Raw genomic sequence first — 17,483 nt, 5'->3', positions numbered from 1 at the left:
CAGAGCTCCTTGCACTTCTCCAATCCCCTCATGCCAGTCCACACCTACCTAACCTCAAAAGGTCTGTACCCACCACCCCAGGGCACCTGCTTTTTCTGTAAAGCCACCCTAGTCTGCTTTGGGTCTTGCTCTGACCTGGGGCCCAGGAGAGGGTCTCCTAAGTGGGAGTGTACACTCAGGGTAGCTGTGGTCCAGAAGGAGGCTGACCAGAGTTTGAGAGTTTGAGCCCAGTTAGGTCACAGTCCCCTAGCTCCTCCCCTCCCCTCTACTCCCCCTGTCCCTGCCCTGCCCCATTGCTTTCAGAGTAAATTAACTAATTACCTCCAATTAAAGCACCTGGCTCTCTGTATCCTCCTGGGCCTTCAATCACTGCTTCTGGGAGTCCTCTTTACCCAGGCAGGGTCTGGAAGCGGGCCTGGCCAGTAAATTGGAAGTCAGTTAATCAATGAAGTGGGGCGGGGAAGGCAGAATGGAGGAAGCCCACAGTGCCATTTACTGGTTGGGAGTGGTCCAGGCAGCCAGGCTCTCTGACTTGGCCAGCTTGCATACTGAGGCTGGGTCTGGGGACTTGGGCCCTAGTGGGGCCTGTGAGGGCTGGGAGCAGGAGCTGCCTTTGGAGGTAAGTCCCTGGTGAAGGGCCTGTGCAGATGTCAAGGCCCTGAGGGTGACCCTAGAAGCCCCTCCTCAGGAGAAGCAACTTGAGGGGCAGGTCCTAGAAGCTAGCAGTCCTTGGCACCTGCTGCCTCCCTCACCCAGCAGGCAGGGAGAGACTCCGAATGCCTGTGGGTCCAACCAGAACCTCCTGTCTTTAACCCCACCTGGCTCCTCCTGCTGCTCAGGAGGTGAAAATCTCTCCATTCTTTTCGCCAGGCCCCCTTGGTGGCCCCCAGGCACAGGCCCAACACTAGCTCTGCCCAGCACTGTCCTGGCCCACCCCACGTGCAGGACGTGATGGGGAGGATACCTGGCGGCAGGAGGCAGACTGATGGATTGTTGACCTGGGTCTCACCTCTTGGCGAGCTGGCCACTCCTGGGACTGGGCAGGGTCACACCAGGCTGTGACTCAGGCCCCTGCCCCACCATGCCAGGGACCTGGGCTTGGGCCATCCTGTGTGTATGTGGGGTGGGGCAGAGATTTGTCAATCAGAGGCTTCTCTTTGGGGACACCTCTCATGGTCCCAAGGAGCCAGGCTATGACTAGAAGGATCAGGGTTTCCATGGCTGCTCCTCCCCACCCACCATCCCAATAGAGGCTAACAGGAAGGACCCCCAAGCAGGGCACAGCAGCCATCAGAGTTAGTGGGTGCGTGAGCCATCCAGGACAGGGGCAGGGCTCAGCACACAAGAAGGGCCACCCCTGTGGTGTTCTGAGCCCCTATCTGCCAGCTTGGCTTGTCCCCCTAGGCCCATGGAAAGCTGACTCAAAACTCCCCACCTCCAGGAAGGCGTCACCATGCCTCGCTTGTTTATGGCCAGCCCAGCGCTGCTCTCAGTTCCCAGTTTTCACTTGTTTCTCTGCCTCTTGTCCCCTTCCCTAGATCCACCAAGCGTCTATCTTCATACTGTTTTTTCCTGCACTTCATAGTGGCCAGCAGAGGGCGCCGCCAAAAGACTGAGGCCACCAGGGAGGGAACCGGAGAATCTGCTTTTTGGGGTCTAGCCACTGTGCAGAGCCCAGGCGCATGGGTCGGTGTCGGGTGTGTGTGTACGTATGTGTGTGTAATGAAACTGGATGTCTTCCTTCCCGGCGATCTTGACTTAACCTGTCAGCAGAGGTCTTGTGGTCAGACCACAGGTTGAACCTAGGTGGTTGCTGCAGAGGTAAGCCCAGGTGGCTCTGGGAAGGAAGAGGAGGATGAGTGAGTTGCTCCCTTCTAGCAGCCCAAATGGGAAGGGACAACGGAGGTCGCCAGCTTTCCTCCCTGACCCTGGAAGAAGGGTTGGGAGGGGTTGCACAGAATAGCTGGTGTCCCACCCTGTGGGAGGAACTGCTATGGACATCTGGGCCACATCTGGTTTCCTGGCAGGGCAGGGGGCTGGTCTGTTTGGAATCCTTGGTCCACCGCTTGGTGGTCCCTCACCATTACATTCCAGGAGGACCCTTTACAAACAGGTGTATAGGGCGCAGCCCTGTAATACGAGTGAGTCCAAAGCAACCTAGTCCTTATCACACTCCTTTGAAAGTGGCCCTAGGGGCCTGGGCAGCAGTCTGCTCCTCGGCGCCACTCGACCTTTCTGTGGCCGTGTTGGAGTCTGCATGCTGAGATGCTGGCCTTTCCCCTTGGAAATGCTGGGAAATGTGCTCTGGTGTCCATCCTGGCCGTGCCTCTTCCTCCAGGTGGGGTAAGAGATGAAAAGGGGAGTGAGTCTGCAGTACCTCTTAGGGACCCCACCCCATGAAAGGCGGAGTGGGGAAGTGCGTGCTGTTGGGTCACCTCCACGAAAGCTTGGAAATGCAGTTGGGACGCGAAGCGGGAGGAAGGGTCAGCAGGAGTGGTTCTTTCTTGGGTCTGGATTCTGGGTTTTGGTGAGGAGACAACACGGAGAAAACCCCTCTTGGTAGGCTTGGTTGCAGGACGCTTAGGCCGGGAGATGGCCGTAATGGCCTTGCAGAAAGAATCGGGGGCGGGGGAGGGCGAACGCTGAGCATCAAGCCCACCCGGACTCTCCCTCTGTCCTCCCCGCTGCGGGGGCCCAGCCCCTCGCCCCCACCCCTCTCTCGCCAGGGCCGCCACGGCCCCTCCCCGAGACCGGGGCGCCGCCTCCCCCTCCCCTCCTCCTCCCCCTCCCACCCGGCGCTGCAGCTGCTGCCGACGGACCATTCTGCACGTAGCGAATGGAGGAGCCGCACAAGGGAGGCCTCAAGTGCGCGCGCGCGGGAGCCGGAGCCGCGCGGGAGGGGGAGCGGCTGCGGGCGCGCGTGCGCGTGCGGCGCCGGCTTTGATCGCGCGCGCCGAGCTCCGGAGCGCGCGGCTCCTCTGAGCGCCGGGGTTGCGGATGCTGGGCTGTGACCCCCGTATCCTCTCCCCTCCGCGCACACTCTGTTACCCCTCCAGCAAACCCCGCCTCTATCCAGGACCCTTTTCAGTTGTCACCCCAACAGTACTGTCCTCTGCGCGTAGTAGGCTCTTCTGCTACGGGATGCAGGGTGACGGATTGTACAGTCAGCCAGGTCCTGGGCTAGGGGTTCACAGAGTTCAGAACGTGCCCATGTTCATGACCATATAGTTCCACCTTTGCCCCAGGATCTCTCAGCCTGGAGGCCATCACCCTCCCACCTCTGCTGTACCTCAATCCCAGGCAAGCCCCATAAAGCCCCTTATAAGGCTTGGGAAGGAAAAACAAAGGAGTGCTTTGACTTTTATTTCCTCTGGGATGGGGAACTCCCAAGGGAGTTCGTTTCCCTTTCACCTCCTCCTATGTCACCTGCACAGCTCGTACTCCCTGGGGTGTCCAGGACTCTGCTGGGCTCTGCCCACACCGCTGACAAAGGTGTGGTATGGTAAGCACAGAATCTGCGTCCTGTAACACAGGAAGTACAGGAAGGCTGTGTCAGGCTATGGCAGGCAGGGCTTTCATCTTGGAGGTGTCTCCTGACTTCCAGGGGCACTCTCTTCACTTCCTGAATCCCTGATGGGGAAGGGGACTGGCAGGTGGCTGGCCTGCCACCGGGGCCACTGGCAAGTGGGTGGCTGGAGGGCTGTCTTCCTTCCCTGGATGGGCCGGGTTGGCACCTCACTCCACCCTCCCTGCTGTGCATCGTGGCTCTCCTGGCTAGGTGGGCACTGGGAAGGCAGGTGGCAGGGCCTTGCAAAGGGATGTCTGAATAGGGTTGGTGGTGTTTCGAACCTCCCTGTGGGAGTGAACTGAAGGCGACAGGTCTGTGGAATGTGCAGGTGAAGGTAGCTGAGAGCTGTCACATACTAATTTAAACTTGCCCCAGTTTTTTGACCCCTCTGAGCCTCAGTTTTTCTGTATAATGGGAGTACAGCATTCACCTAGCGGGGCTGTTGAGGATTAAAATCTACTCTGCCTGTAACATGCCTCATATGTTGGAGGCAGATGCTCAGTATGAGATAAACCTTCTTTTTATTATTGTGTTTGAACTGGCTGAAAGTCTGGGGACATTTCCCTTAGCTTTGTTTCCATGAAAAGAGTGAATTCAAATCCCAGAACTGGCAGCTCCTTGGAATTTGAAGGTGGGCTTTGAGAAAGCTATAGAGAGGCCAGTAACATGTCATGTTTATGTCACCATCCAAGAATGAACCATTTCATACTAGTTTTCCAGACATTAATATCTGAAACCTTAAAAAGAGATATTTTGGATAGGAATCACTAGTGGATATTACACACTTTCCGGGCTTTTAATCAGAGGTTACAGAACATGTGAGTCTTCATGACTCAGGGTTGTGGTTACAAGGGTCCATCACTATCCTGGTTGTAATACAGTGAAAATTCAAGGCCTTTTTTGGCCCCACACTAGAGGCTCATTCCATGAAGGCTACATTTTCATAGTTCTTGTGTCTACTTTTATAGTACTTTATCACTTCATCAACTCTCTCCATATAAACTATCACTTCTGTTACCGTTACTTTGCCTGCCTCCAGGGCAGACCACCAAACCCACCCTGTTCTCAACTTGTTTCTGTTTGGCTGTGGGCTGAGACGTCCGAAAATCACATCTGTTGGAAGATGTGAAAAACAACAAGATCTTTTGAACTTGACAAATTATATTAAAGTTCATCTGGAGAAATAAACATGCAAAAAGAGCTTGGAAAATCCTGAAAAAGAAGTATTATAAGGGACGACTAGTGCTACTAAAATGTTGTAGAAAGCTCCAGTAATAAAATAGTTGGGTACTGGCACAAGAACAGACAGGCAGATCAAAGGAGCAGAGTAGAGGCCAGATACACACCCGTGAACAAATGGAAATTAAATATATGATAAAGTGACATTTTAGATCAGAGGAGAAAAGATGAATTATTCAATCAAATTGGACAACTGGCTAGCTGTTAACGGGGGAGAAAAAGAAATCCAGCTCCCCACTTCATCTCTTATTCTGAAATAAATCCCAGATGGAGCAAAGATTTAAATGTAAAAAGGAAACTGTAAAATTACTAGAAGAAAACATCTGAAAGTCTAAAAGTATATGTTCTTGGATTGGGAAAAGTTTGACACAAAACCTAGGAGTCACAAAGGGAAAGAATTTTTAAAAATCGTCTGTATTAAAATATGATGTAGGGTATTGTGGTACATGCCTGTAGTCCCAGCTACTTGGGAGGCTGAGGTGGGAGGATAACTTGAGCCCAGGAATTTGAGGCCAGCCTGGGCACCACCGTGAGACCCCATCTCTGAAAAAGAAAAATGGTTTTTAATGTAATATCCTGAATTCTAAAGACAACCATCTGGAAAAAAATATTTTTAACATAGATGACAGATGAGTTCTTACAAGTCAATAAGGAAAACAAAAACAAATAGAAAAATGGGCAAAGCACATAAACTGGTAAGCGGATACTAACGGTTAACAAGCAGGTGAAAATGCTCACCCTCAGTCAAAATAGAAGAAATCAAAATGAAGACATGAGAAGATTATCTTTTTGCCAGTTTGATTGACAACAGCTGAAATGGGCAACCCCTCACTGTGTGGACACAGACATCCTCAGAGCAGGGGGGAAGACAATTGCACCAGTGAAGGGGATTGGCAATACACATGAGAATTAATTCACAAACCATTAACTCGAGGGTTCCATATCTAGGAATTTATCAGATGCACGGTTATAAATGTCACAAGTGTTCAAAGTATACATACAAGTGTGTTCATTGCAGTTTTGCTTCCAAACCTGAAAAACTGGAAGCAGCATTAAGTCCATTAATAGGGCACTGATTGGATATGTTACGAGGCATCCAAAGACCAGACTAGTATGCAGTAGTTAAAAAGAGTGAGGTTGAGGTTGTATGTTGATATTCACTAAGTAGAAAAGCAAGTGGCAGGACATTGCTTGGATGGTGCTACTCAATGAAGGGTGTGCCCTCTGCCACCATGGGCATAGAGCCTGTTAGAAGTCCAGACTTTTCAGCCAGTTGCAGTGACTCATGCCTGTAATCCCAGCACTTTGGGAGGCCAAGGCAGAAGGATTGCTTGAGCCCAGGAGTTCAAGACCAGCCTGGGCAGCATGGTAAAACCTCTCTACAAAAAATTAGCCTGTAGTCCCAGCTACTAGGGATGCTGAGGCAGCAAGATCGCTTGAGCCTGGGAGGTGCAGGTTTCAGGGAGCCAAGATCACGCCACTGCACTCCAGCCCAGGTGACAGAGAGCGACGCTGTCTCAAAAAAACAAACAAAAAAGAAACTCGGAATCTTGGGCTAGAACTACGGGGTCAGAAACTCTAGGGCTGGGGCCCAGCAGTCTGTGGTTTTAACATGTTCTCTGTATGATTCTGATGCATACTCATGTTTGAGAAGTACTGATGAGGAGTATATCACAATATGTGTAAAAAATTGATAAAAACCAGTTAGCCCTTCTGCCTTAAAATTTCAGAGTCACCAGAAAGGGCTTTCCATGACCAGAGTGAGAAGGGATGGAAAAGTCCACTTTTCACTTTATATGTTTCTGAACTGTTCAGACTTTTTGCCACAAGAATATATTACTTTGGTTTTTATAAAAAGTAGTTAACTCTGGAGGCTGAGGCAGGAGAATCACTTGAACCTGGGTGGTGGAGGTTGCAGTGAGCCGGAATCAAGCCACTGCACTCCAACCTGAGTGACAGAGTGAGACTCCGTCCGTCTCAAAAAAAAAAAAAGCAGTTGACAATTTTAAAAAGCTACCCAAATGGAGAAAGAAAATGTGGTACATACATACAATGGAATATTATTAAGCCTTAAAAAGGAAGAAGATTGTGACATATGCTATAACAGGGATGAACTTTAAGGACATTGTGCTAAGTGAAATCAGCAAATCACAAGAGGACAAATATTATATAATTCCACTTTAATGAGGTAACTAAGGTGGTTAGATTCATAGAGTCAGAAAGTAGAATGGTGGTTGCCAGGGGCTGGAGAGATGGGGAGTTAGTGTTCAATGAGCAGAGTTTCTGTTTTGCAAGATGAAAAGAATTCTGGAAATGGATGGTGGTGATGGTTGCACAACAGTATGAATGTATGTAATGTGAACATATGTAACATGAATGTATGAAATGTGAACGTATGTAATGTGAATGTATTTAAATGCCACTGAAATGGACACTTAAATATGGTTAAAATGGTAAATGTTATGTTCTGTGTATTTTATCACAATTTTTTTTTAAAGTTTAAAACAGCTGCCTTTAGATGAGTAAAGCAGGGTTAGTGATTGCAGCTGGCAGGTTCTGTGAGCGCCTCCATCTAGATTATAGAGTAGGTATTTGAGGGTTGGGCTTCTTGCGAACTCTCTGTTGCCGAGCCCAATTGCAGCAAGTCTTGGCGTCAGTCCGATAAGAGTGAGGCCACGTGTTCGCCCACACAATGGGAAGCCAACCTAAGAACTTGCTGCCTTGAGGGATGGGATAGGCTGACAATAGGGACAGACAGGAGGGTGGTTTTGTGACTTGCTGGAAGACAGAGGCATGCTAGGTTACTGGGGAAGCTGGATCCTTGCCCCTTCCCTGCTGCCTCTGCTGAGACCCTTCCCTGGCCTGGGGAGGGGCTTGCTCTCCTAGAGGGTCAAAGCTCTGCAGGAAGTGTGGTGAGCCAGTGGCCCTGGGGAGATGGCTCCTGTGGGGACAGGAGGGAGAGAGGGCAGGATGAGTAGAGATTGTGGGGCAGGGCATGGGTTTCTTGGGAACCAGCCTGTGCTCAAGACATCTGACTGGAGCAAGGACTGTACTTGAAAAAGGGATCAGGCCAGGGTGGGGTGAGGATGAGGGGGCACTGGATGTGAGAGAACCTGCCCAAGCTGGGCCTGGCTCAGCCAACTCGCTGGGACCCAGAGGCAGGGGACAGCAGGTTGGCTTCCACTTGCCCTTCTGCCAGCTGGGGGAGAGGGCTCCTGCACCAGGCTCTGGGGATTTCCCCAGGCCCATTCTGGTCTGGATACACAGCTGCCCATGCCACCCTAGACCCCTCCCTCCCCGGGCACCAAGAGTCTGGGTTCCAGGAACCAACTAGGGAGACCTGTGGCCAAGGAGGGTCCAGAGGTGAGGAGGCCCTGCAGCTAAACTGGCTAGGCTGATGAGGCCACAGAACCCCACCCCAGGGCCAGCACAGGTCAGTACTTAGCATGCCCCCATTCAATCCTACCCAGCAAACCCCTTTCAGGAAGCTGGAGACCAGTCCCTGAGCTCAGGGAGCTCACAGTCTGGCCGAGAGCGGAGCTACCCTGACTCAGGCAGAGTGGGTATTGACCACAAGCCTGGCTGCATCACCCCCAAGGCATGATCTGTCCTGATTCTGTGACAGCCGCAGACTTCAGTCTGCCCATCTGTGTAATGGGGTTGATATCTTAGGGTGCCCTCAGCCATGGCAATGCCCAATTCTCATTGTTAGGTGAGAGGCACCGACTCTGATCCTGCCAGCCTGGAGAGGGGGTTGTCAATGGAAAAAGGAGAGCACAGAAGTCCAGCCCAAATCTCTGCATGGTACTGTGTTTTATTTCCCTGAAAAAGGTACAGGAGGTCAAGAGGAGGCAGGGAGGAGTGGGGGATAGAGGGCTGGGAAAGCCCAGCTCCTCGTATTGAAAGGTGATTAGAGAGTGGAGAGGGATTCCCAGGCCTGTCCAGCTGTTTCCTGCTTCCTTCACTACCAAAATGTATACACTGTAATGTAGGGCTGTCCCCTCACAGGGACCCACCGGGGTAGGAGGCCTCTCTCTCTTCTAATCCAGGTGGCTAGAGCATAGGATAAGGGAAAACTAATGGTGTTGGGACCCACTTCCTGGGCTGATTTGGACTCATGGAAGCAGAAACCTGCCAAGCTTGGCTTCCTCAGGCCATGGGCATAGCTGCCCAGGCTTGTCTGCCCACTCCCCATGCTCAAATGGTCCTGAAGAGCCCCTAGCTGAGGGCAGCGGGCATGAGGTAATGCTACAAAATGCCTGCGCTCTCAGCTAGACACCCCCCACCAGGCCCAGGCAGGCCCTGCACACACATCCTGTGGGTCTTGCCTGCCCAGCTACCCATGGTGATTTAACGTGAGAGACTGGGGCTAGACTGGGAGAGACCACCCAGAGGGGTGAGTGGGTGAACTGGGAACAGGCTGCTCACTGAAGAAGCCCCTGCCAGTGAGCATGAATGTTCTTCCTCAGGAGGGTGGCCTGTTGGGAAGTACATGCCCCACCCCACCCAGTCTGAAAGCCCCCAAATGATGTTGGGATGGTGGAAGAGTCACCTGTTTTAGATGCTAAAGGAGATCTAGTTCTGACCTAGTTTGATGGGATTGACACAGTGCCTGTCTTCATGGAATTCACAGTCTGAGAGAGACATAGCTGTGTCCTTAGGGAGCCCCAGTCTGAGGGGAGACACAGCCCTGTCCTCAGGGAGCCCCACTCTGAGGGGAGAAGCAGTCTGAGGGGAGGCACAGCCCCGTCCTCAGGGAGCCCCAGTCTGAGGGGAGACACAGCCCCATCCTCAGGGAGCCCCAGTCTGAGGGAGACACAGCCCCATCCTCAGGGAGCCCCAGTCTGAGGGAGACGCAGCCCCGTCCTCAGGGAGCCTCAGTCTGAGGGAGACACAGCCCCGTCCTCTGGGAGTCCCAGTCTGAGGGAGACACAGCCACATATTCGGGGAGCCCCAGTCTGGGGGAGACACAGCCACATATTCAGGGAGCCCCAGTCTGAGGGGAGACACAGCCCTGCCCTCGGGGAACTCCCACTTGAGGGGAAATGCCCTGTGCTCCCTGCTTCCTCCCGTGCGTGTTATTTTCCCTCCCAGCCCCATCCTCTGCTCTCCTGAAGTTTTCCTGCCCTAGGAAGGAATTGAGTGGGTGAATTGGAGTTCCCAGTTTGTTGTGGGCCTCCTCCCCGCTGACTCCCTGTCTGCTCACTGTCCCTGCATGGAGTCTGTGAACCGAGTATGAGGGTTCCAGGTGGGGAGACCGAGTCATAGTGACTCAGGGGTGGACTGGTCGCTCCGCTCCCGTCACTCAGAGTGGCTGCGTGAAAGGGCAACGTGAGGGCTGGGGGGAGGAAAAGAAGAGTCTCTTCTAGCTCCAAGCCCCAGCCATCCTCTTCCATGTGCTGGAGCCACGCATGCGTGTGGGAGACACCGTGTACTGCATCTCAGTGGACATGTGAGGCTGGGGTGAATCAGGGATCAGGAGTTGGAGGTGAGGAATGCAGATGCGGCTCAGCTGTTCAGAACAGTGAGCCCAGCCACCCTAGATGTGGTTGCACTTCTGTCTCCCCCACCCTCTGTCTTCTAGGCTCCCAGAAGCCCCTCTGTGAAAGCCCCCTGAGCCTGGGCTCGAACAAGGATTCTCCTTCCTTATTGTGAGGAGTTCTCAGGTGGGCATGGTGGGGAGTGGTGCCTGAGAGGGCCTGCACACATTCCCATGTGCACATGCATGCGTGCTTAACCTGAGTGCCCATGGGTGCAGACAGGGCTCCGTGAGGACAGAGGGCAGGAGCTAAGTTTCTCCCTTGATTTTAGTGGCTGCCTGATGTGGGGACTATGTCTCCCCCATCTTACAGGAGCTCCTTCAGAGCAGAGCTGTGACTCCCCCATCAGATTGGAGGGTCTGAAGGAAGCCAGGTAGGGTGTCAACACACAAATACGCAGCACTCACTCAGGCACCTGCTCCCTCAGACATAGACACCTCAAGCTGGGGTTCCCAGAGAACAGAGGCTGAGTCCCCAGTCACAGTTGTAATCCCCTTAAGGCAGAAGGTGATAAAACTTCCCTGTCAGATTGGGAGTTCCCTGAAGGCAGAGCTCCTTTCTCTTCTGAGAGAAAAGAATGTCTCCCCCGTCAGACTGGGAGCTCACTGAAGGCAGCAGCTACGTCTGCTACCCCATCAGCTCGGGGTCCCTCTGAGGCAGATGCTGAGCCTTGCCTCTCAGGCTGCTTCCTCTAGAGTCCCTACAGCTCCCTTTCTTGTCCTGTTTGGCCACCTCCCTCCTGTGATCTCCTGTGATCCGCCTGTGGTCACTTCATTGTCAGTGACTGGGAAGCAGCAGATTAGACATAGCCAGTGACTCAGCCCCCACGGCCTTTCTTCCCCTGCCTCGGCAGCCTCATCATGGTGGGGAAATCCCTCTGCTTCCTGCCTTCTCTGACGTCTATGTCCATTTCTCGTGTCCTCCCAGCCAGACCCCTTCCCTGCCCACACACACTATAGTCCTAATCTGCTAGCAGAAATTACGAGGAAGTCTTCTGGGAGGGGTGTGTCCCAGATGTGGCTTCACTGTGTCTTTACCAGCCGGGGATGTAGATGTCCTTTTGACAAATGAGGAAACAGGCCCAGTGAGGCCTAGTGAGGTGTGTACCTAGCCTCACAGCTCTGGTAGCCAACTGAGACTGGGCCCAGGGTCCAGGCTCCTTGAATAAGGCCTGACTGTGCATGTGTGCGCATACCGGGGAGGCAGGGGCTCATCCGGCCCCATCCTCCCCTGGCCCCACAGCGGGCACTCACGGTCTTCCTGGGGGGAAGACAGGGAGAACCCAATGCCTGTGGAAGGTTAAACAGCAGTGCGTGGGCTGAGCAAGTGTGCCGGGGCTACCTGACTGGGCATGCTAGGGGCTTGCGGCAGAGCTCAAGTGCCAGGGAATGGAGCTACTCTGTAGGTTTGGACAGAGGAAGTGGAGGCTGGGATGGTGGGCTTCAGGCAGCCAGTCAGAAGACATTTTGACTATTCAGTCAAAGGAAGCTTTGAGCTCTGCTGAGTGAAGGGGAGGAGCATTTGTGCAGCAGCTTCCACCAGTGAGGCACATGTGGCTGTGCCTTCCTCACTACATCATTGCGCCCATTTCACAGGTAAGGAAACGTTGGCCTGGAGAGGGCTTTCACTGGCCCTAGAGCATGCAGTTCCAGGCCTGAGCCCATGTCTGTCTGCTCCCAAAGCCATCATTTCTGTGGGGTAGAGGGCTGAGCACCAGCCAGTCCCGTCCCTGCTTTGTTAAGGAGTGGTTTAACTCTGGAGTCAGTCTGCTTGGGTTGGAGTGCTGACTCTTTCCCTACCAGCTGTACGGTTGTGGGTAAGTTACTCAACCTCTCTGTGCCTATTTCCCCAGATAGTAGTAAGCATAGTATAATACTACTTCTTGTATAAGCTTGTTAAGAGGAACAGTTGGTATTTGTGAACTAGTGACCTAGAGCATTCAAATGAAGCTGTTGGCCTCTTTCTTTCTTCTCTTCCACCCAACCCCTCAGTCCAAGGGGAGAACAGTTGTTGAGAGTTGGGACTTGGCGAGATGAGGCTAAGATCTCTCTGAGAACTAGAGACTCATCAAGGGGTACTCAGGGCCTGCTCAACCCTTCCTTGGGAGTGGGATGCAGGGAAACTGGAAGCCTAACTTCCCACTGGTCCCATTCCTCCTGGGCCCCTAGTCCCCTCCCCACTGTGGAGTGTGGGCATGTGGAACTCTGGCACGTACCCGGTGATAAGGGCCACCCAGCAGGCAGGACGTGGGCTACGTGAGGGACCAATGGAGGCGGCTGCTTTGGCCAGCGGCTGCCTGCCCAGCTCAAGGGGCCAAGGCCAGGAGGCTGGGCTGTGGGGTCCATTGTCTGCCTGCCGCCCCCCTCCTCTGGCGAGTACAAGCTCAGCAACAGCCGGCAGCGGGCCCTTGGCAGAAGCTAGGTCCTGTTCCCCCCACACAGGCACGCCCTGGCCTGCACGTCTTCTCCTGGGCCTCCAGCCATGATGGCGCTGCCGGCTGTACTGACCACTGCTACCACTGGCCTCTAGGGGGCACTGCTTGGGCACTTAGGAAGTCCTTGCATTGGGAGCCAGGGCCTGGGGCCCTCATCATGGGGTTGTCAGAAGCTCAGCCCTTTGGGGTAGGGCAGACTGGGGAGAGGGCAGAGGCAAGGTGGGTGACCCGGGCAGAGGGTGGAGCAAGGTGACCCCCAGGATGTGGTCTTGGAGAGTTATAGAAATGTCCTTGTCAAGCTCCAGGTCTACAACAGGTGGGCAAGGGGGTAGGAAGCTAGTGTTGACCAGCAGTGTGACTTTGGGCCCCCTCCCCTCAGATCTCAGTTTCCTTCTCTGTATAACGCAGGGACTGGAGCGGACCCATCTCTAGGTTTAACGTTCTGTGATTCGTGGCACCCTTGCTCTTCCTGGCTGGGTTCAGCCCCAGTTGAAACCAGTGGGCAAGATGGGGCATGTCTTGATCTGTGTCTCCCTTTCCCACTTCTCCATCAAAGTGGTAGAAGGGCTGGGGTTTCTGCAGCCCAATACCCTTGGGAGTCATTGAGATGAGGCCTGACAGCTCACATCCCCCTCAGAGCCCCTAGTCCCAGGACTCCCAGGGGCAGAGCTGTGGCCTCTAATCAGCAGGTTAAAAATAACACCCATGGGCTCTTCTCTCTCCACAGGAATGGTGTTTGTGTTGGCATCTGTGGCCCCTCTTGGCCCTGCCAACTTGCACAGCATGTGACATTGTCAGGGGACCATAGGTGTGAAGAAGGAGTTAGCTGGAGGGGCTTGCACTGCCCTGCTCCAGGTGAAGGTGCAGAGCAGAGGTCAGGGACAGCTGGCAGGGCCACCTGTGGCCACAAGACTGCCCATGAGGCTGAGGGCACATGATGAGCAAGGCGAAATCCACTGGTAGAAATAAAATTTGTGCAGACTATAGGCTGGGCTATGTCTAGGTGTTAGGCCAGGGCCCTGCAGGGCAGAGCTGTGCAACCAAGTCATCCCCAGTCCTCAGACCCCAGAAGCAGAATCAGTGAGTCACAGGACTGTAGAATCAAGGCATTCTAGACTTGAAAAGAACTCAAGTGATACTGTCCAATCCCTGCCCAGACAGGAGAAAAATAGCAGCCCCACTAGAGAATATTTATGGAGCTCGTCCTGGGTGCCAGGCTCTAAGCTGGCATCCACTGAATTAATCTTCCCAGCAACCCTCTGCACCCAGTTCTGTTTTTTTTTTTTTTTTCCTCCAAGTAGAGGAAGAAACAAAGGACGGAGAAGTTAGGTAACTTGTCCAAAGTGCCTTCAAACTGATCTCTGTATGATTCCCAAATCCCTCTCCATAATCATTACCTTGTCCGACTTAACACAGGTGGGAACAGAAGCCCAGAACTTGGAGGCTGTGCTAGGGTTTCAGGACAAGCCACTGAAGCTGTGTGCCCTGTTCAGTTCTGGACTCAATCCACAGCTCCTTGCACACAGAGAACTCATGTCATGGGCAGTTAGAATTCTCCCTTAGGTCATCCGGAATCATGTTGACTTTAATGTAAGATCATTTCTTCTCCTTCACTCCTCCAGAGAGAAATGACAGCTCATTGTTAACAGTAGTCACACTCATAATTTTTTGAGGGTATGAATCTGCCAACACACTCATCATTTAACCCCCAACTTTCTCTGGGGAACTTTAGGAAGAGCATCCCTGGGCATTAACTCATCTAACTGCATATCATGGCATTGGTGTCACCCCTGAGCCTTCTCTTGCCCAGGCAGAACAAGCCCAATTTTTTCCCCCTTACCCTTGGGCCTGTGTTTGCCCTCTCCATGGCCTCTGTGGCCCTGCCTGGCCTCTTGCCAGCTTCTTGTGACCAAATGTGGACCTGGCCTGGCCAAGGAGGAGAGCTTGGGGGTCAGGGCCTGACCTGACAGCTGTCCCTCCAGGGGTCCCAGGTAGTGGGACCAATATTTAAGCCTTGGCTGCCGCCACCCCGCCATGTCTCCCTACTACCCCCATTCCATCTTATACCGTCAGGATCCTGATGTGTGTTTATGGTGTGGTGCTCCCAAGGCATTACCTGGTCCTTTAGGTCCCCAAAGCGCTGGAGATATTGTTCTGGAGTGAGGAGTCCAGGTTTCTTTCCCTAACTCATGCCACAGACCAATCAAGTGGCAGCTCCTTGTTCCTCATACCCCAGGGCAGGATTTCAACAGCAGCAATAATGAGCACTGACTGCTTACTGAGCACTTGCCTTGTGCCGGACACTGTGATGAGCACATTACAGTAGCCCTTTCGCCAAATACTCACAATAGCCAGGTGAGGTGGGGTCCACGGTTATCCTTACTTTATAGGAATCCCAAGCACAGAGGAGGATTTTGTCTGGGCCGACAATGGATTTAATGCTACACTGATTTTCTGTTTCGTTTTGGTTTGGTTTTTGAATCACTTCACGCTTGCCCTGAGTGAGGCAATAAGGCCCATTCCCAAAGCACAGATGGGAAAACTGAGAATCAGACTTGGGCACTGAGTCAGGTAGGCTGTCCTGTTCTGCTATCCCCACACCCCTAGCCTGCTTCTCTGTCACCTGGAGTGTTTTTCCAGGGTATTTCCTCCTTCTAGGTATTTCTCCTCATCTCATGCATTTACCTGGGCTCTTCCCTCCTATCCATCCATCCATCCATCCATCCATCCATCCATCCATCCATCCTCGAGCCAAGTCCTCTCAACGGCATTCCTCCTGGCCTCACAGGGCAAGTAGGAGGAAGTTCTCCTGGATGGGGACATCATATCCCTGGTAACTGTTCTCTTCTAGACACCTCATCCATCCTACTCTGCCCAGCCACACATGAGTCGAGATTATTTCACCAGAGGAGAAGCTTGTATCAGTTAAATTTTGGTTTACACAAGAAAAATAGTGAATTTTTTGTTCATGTAAAATATTTCCGGGATGTGGTCATGTGGTTAGAGACCCAAGCTCCTTCTATCTTTCTGATCTGCTAGGTGTGGTTTCCATTTCCAGGGTCACCTCTTTGCACAAGATGGCTGCTGGAGCCCCAGCCAGCAGGAAGGAAGAAGAAAGCCTGAAGAAGGACATGCCCTTTCCCTTCAAGGAAACTTCGGAGAAGTCACACACTTATATTCCATTGGCCAGAACTCAGTCATCTAGCCACACCTAGCTGCAAGGGAAGCTGGGTAGTATAGTCTTTATTCCATGGGGGTCTGGCTAAAAGTTGGGGAATAAACAAAGAATGGATATTAGGAGACAGGATCTGCCACAAAGCTTCTTTGTTCCCTTTAGATTGTAATTGCCAGAGGGTAGGTAGGGCCTTCCCAACTCCCTGCCTCAAGCAATCCTGGTTCTCTCCCTTCTCCGAGGTCTCAGTTCTTCCCTGATACTCAGTAGTTACTGCCTGGAGCTGCTAAAGGCAGCAGCACAATGCCACATCCGGCTGCTGTTGGCTGTTGTCCAATATCCGCAGATCCAGGCCAGTGCACTCACTTATCTCACGACAGCTCAACAGGCAGCTAGTCTTAGTCCCATTTTCTAGTTGAGAAACTGAGGCCTAAAGAGGTTAAGTAACCTGCCCAAGAGCATGCAGCTGGGCTCTGAGCCCGGTTCCTGTGTGTTTCTTTCTTTCTTGTTGAGCCTTCCCTGTAGGGGTGGATGTCCTGGGCCTTCTCAGGGTCTGACAAGGGAAACTGGAATGGTCTGAGCCCTAGGAGGGGCCTGTCTGGGAGGAGAGGGCAGGCAGGGGTGTGACCTCGGTCCTCAGGTGTCTCCTCAGCACTTACTCAGTGCCATGGTCAGCAAACGCGTCTGAACAGAGTCTACTGACGGGCTTGGGGATTTCTGCTGGCGCCAGCAACTGGCCACTGCAGCCACATCCTCAGACGCCACTTTCCCCAGGATAAGTGTCCTAGACCCAGCAGTGAGGAAGGACAGGGATAGGGCAGCTTTTGTCACTTCCCTTTCTTTCTTCCAGCCCACCCCAGGGAGGCGGGGGGGGGGGGGGGGGAAGGGAACTTCTTACTCTGCTTTCACCTGGGGGAGGCAGCAGCAGGGGACTCAGCACCTACCCCAGGTGGGCTGCTTGGTGGGGAAGGTGGGGAGAATGTGACCAGTGCTGAGGGGAAGAGGCCAGACACTGGGCTTCTCTGGAACACCAGGGCCATGTGGGCCATGCCCCTGCCTCCGGGCAGGACTGTCCGTGCTTGCTGCCGAACACGCATGTGAGGTCATTGCTCTGGTCTCAGGGGTTGGGGGAGGTGCTCTGAGCGTAAGCACGGTCACCGCCTCTACTTGTGGTTAGTAATGTTACTGTAATATCTACTCCACGATCTCGGGCCAAGAGGAAAGGCTCAGGAGTTGTGAGTCACAGCTGGCTGTCGACAGTGGGGCAGGTCATGCGCAGCTTGAATGGGGGTGTGCTGGGGATGGCCCTGAGACCCAGACGTAACCTCTGTCCTCAGGAGTTCCTGCCAGAAACAGATGATGAACTGGAAGAACAGATGTGAGGCTGAAAGTCCCCAGTCCCTGTCCTCCTCCACCAGGAAGTCTTCCTTGATGAACTGCCTTGGGATTGCTCTGGGCTTGACCTTGAATTCCTAGCTGTGGCAAGATGGGCTTCTTTTTACTGTGCTATCCTGCCAAGTCTGAGCACTG

General features: G+C 53.1%; 1 long non-coding RNA gene across 1 annotated transcript; it reads left to right on the top strand.

Annotated features, from left to right (window-relative positions):
- The first annotated feature begins 295 nt into the window (after positions 1-295).
- On the top strand, positions 296-16,078 carry LOC108585449. The gene is made up of 2 exons (XR_002521562.2): positions 296-2,338; positions 15,840-16,078. It is a non-coding gene; the product is annotated as an uncharacterized LOC108585449 (long non-coding RNA).
- Positions 16,079-17,483: the final 1,405 nt, after the last annotated feature.

The sequence above is a fragment of the Papio anubis genome, chromosome 6 (genome assembly GCF_008728515.1).
Source record: "Papio anubis isolate 15944 chromosome 6, Panubis1.0, whole genome shotgun sequence".
In the NCBI taxonomy this organism is placed as follows: domain Eukaryota; kingdom Metazoa; phylum Chordata; class Mammalia; order Primates; family Cercopithecidae; genus Papio; species Papio anubis.
This window is presented reverse-complemented; position numbering and strand designations above follow the sequence as displayed.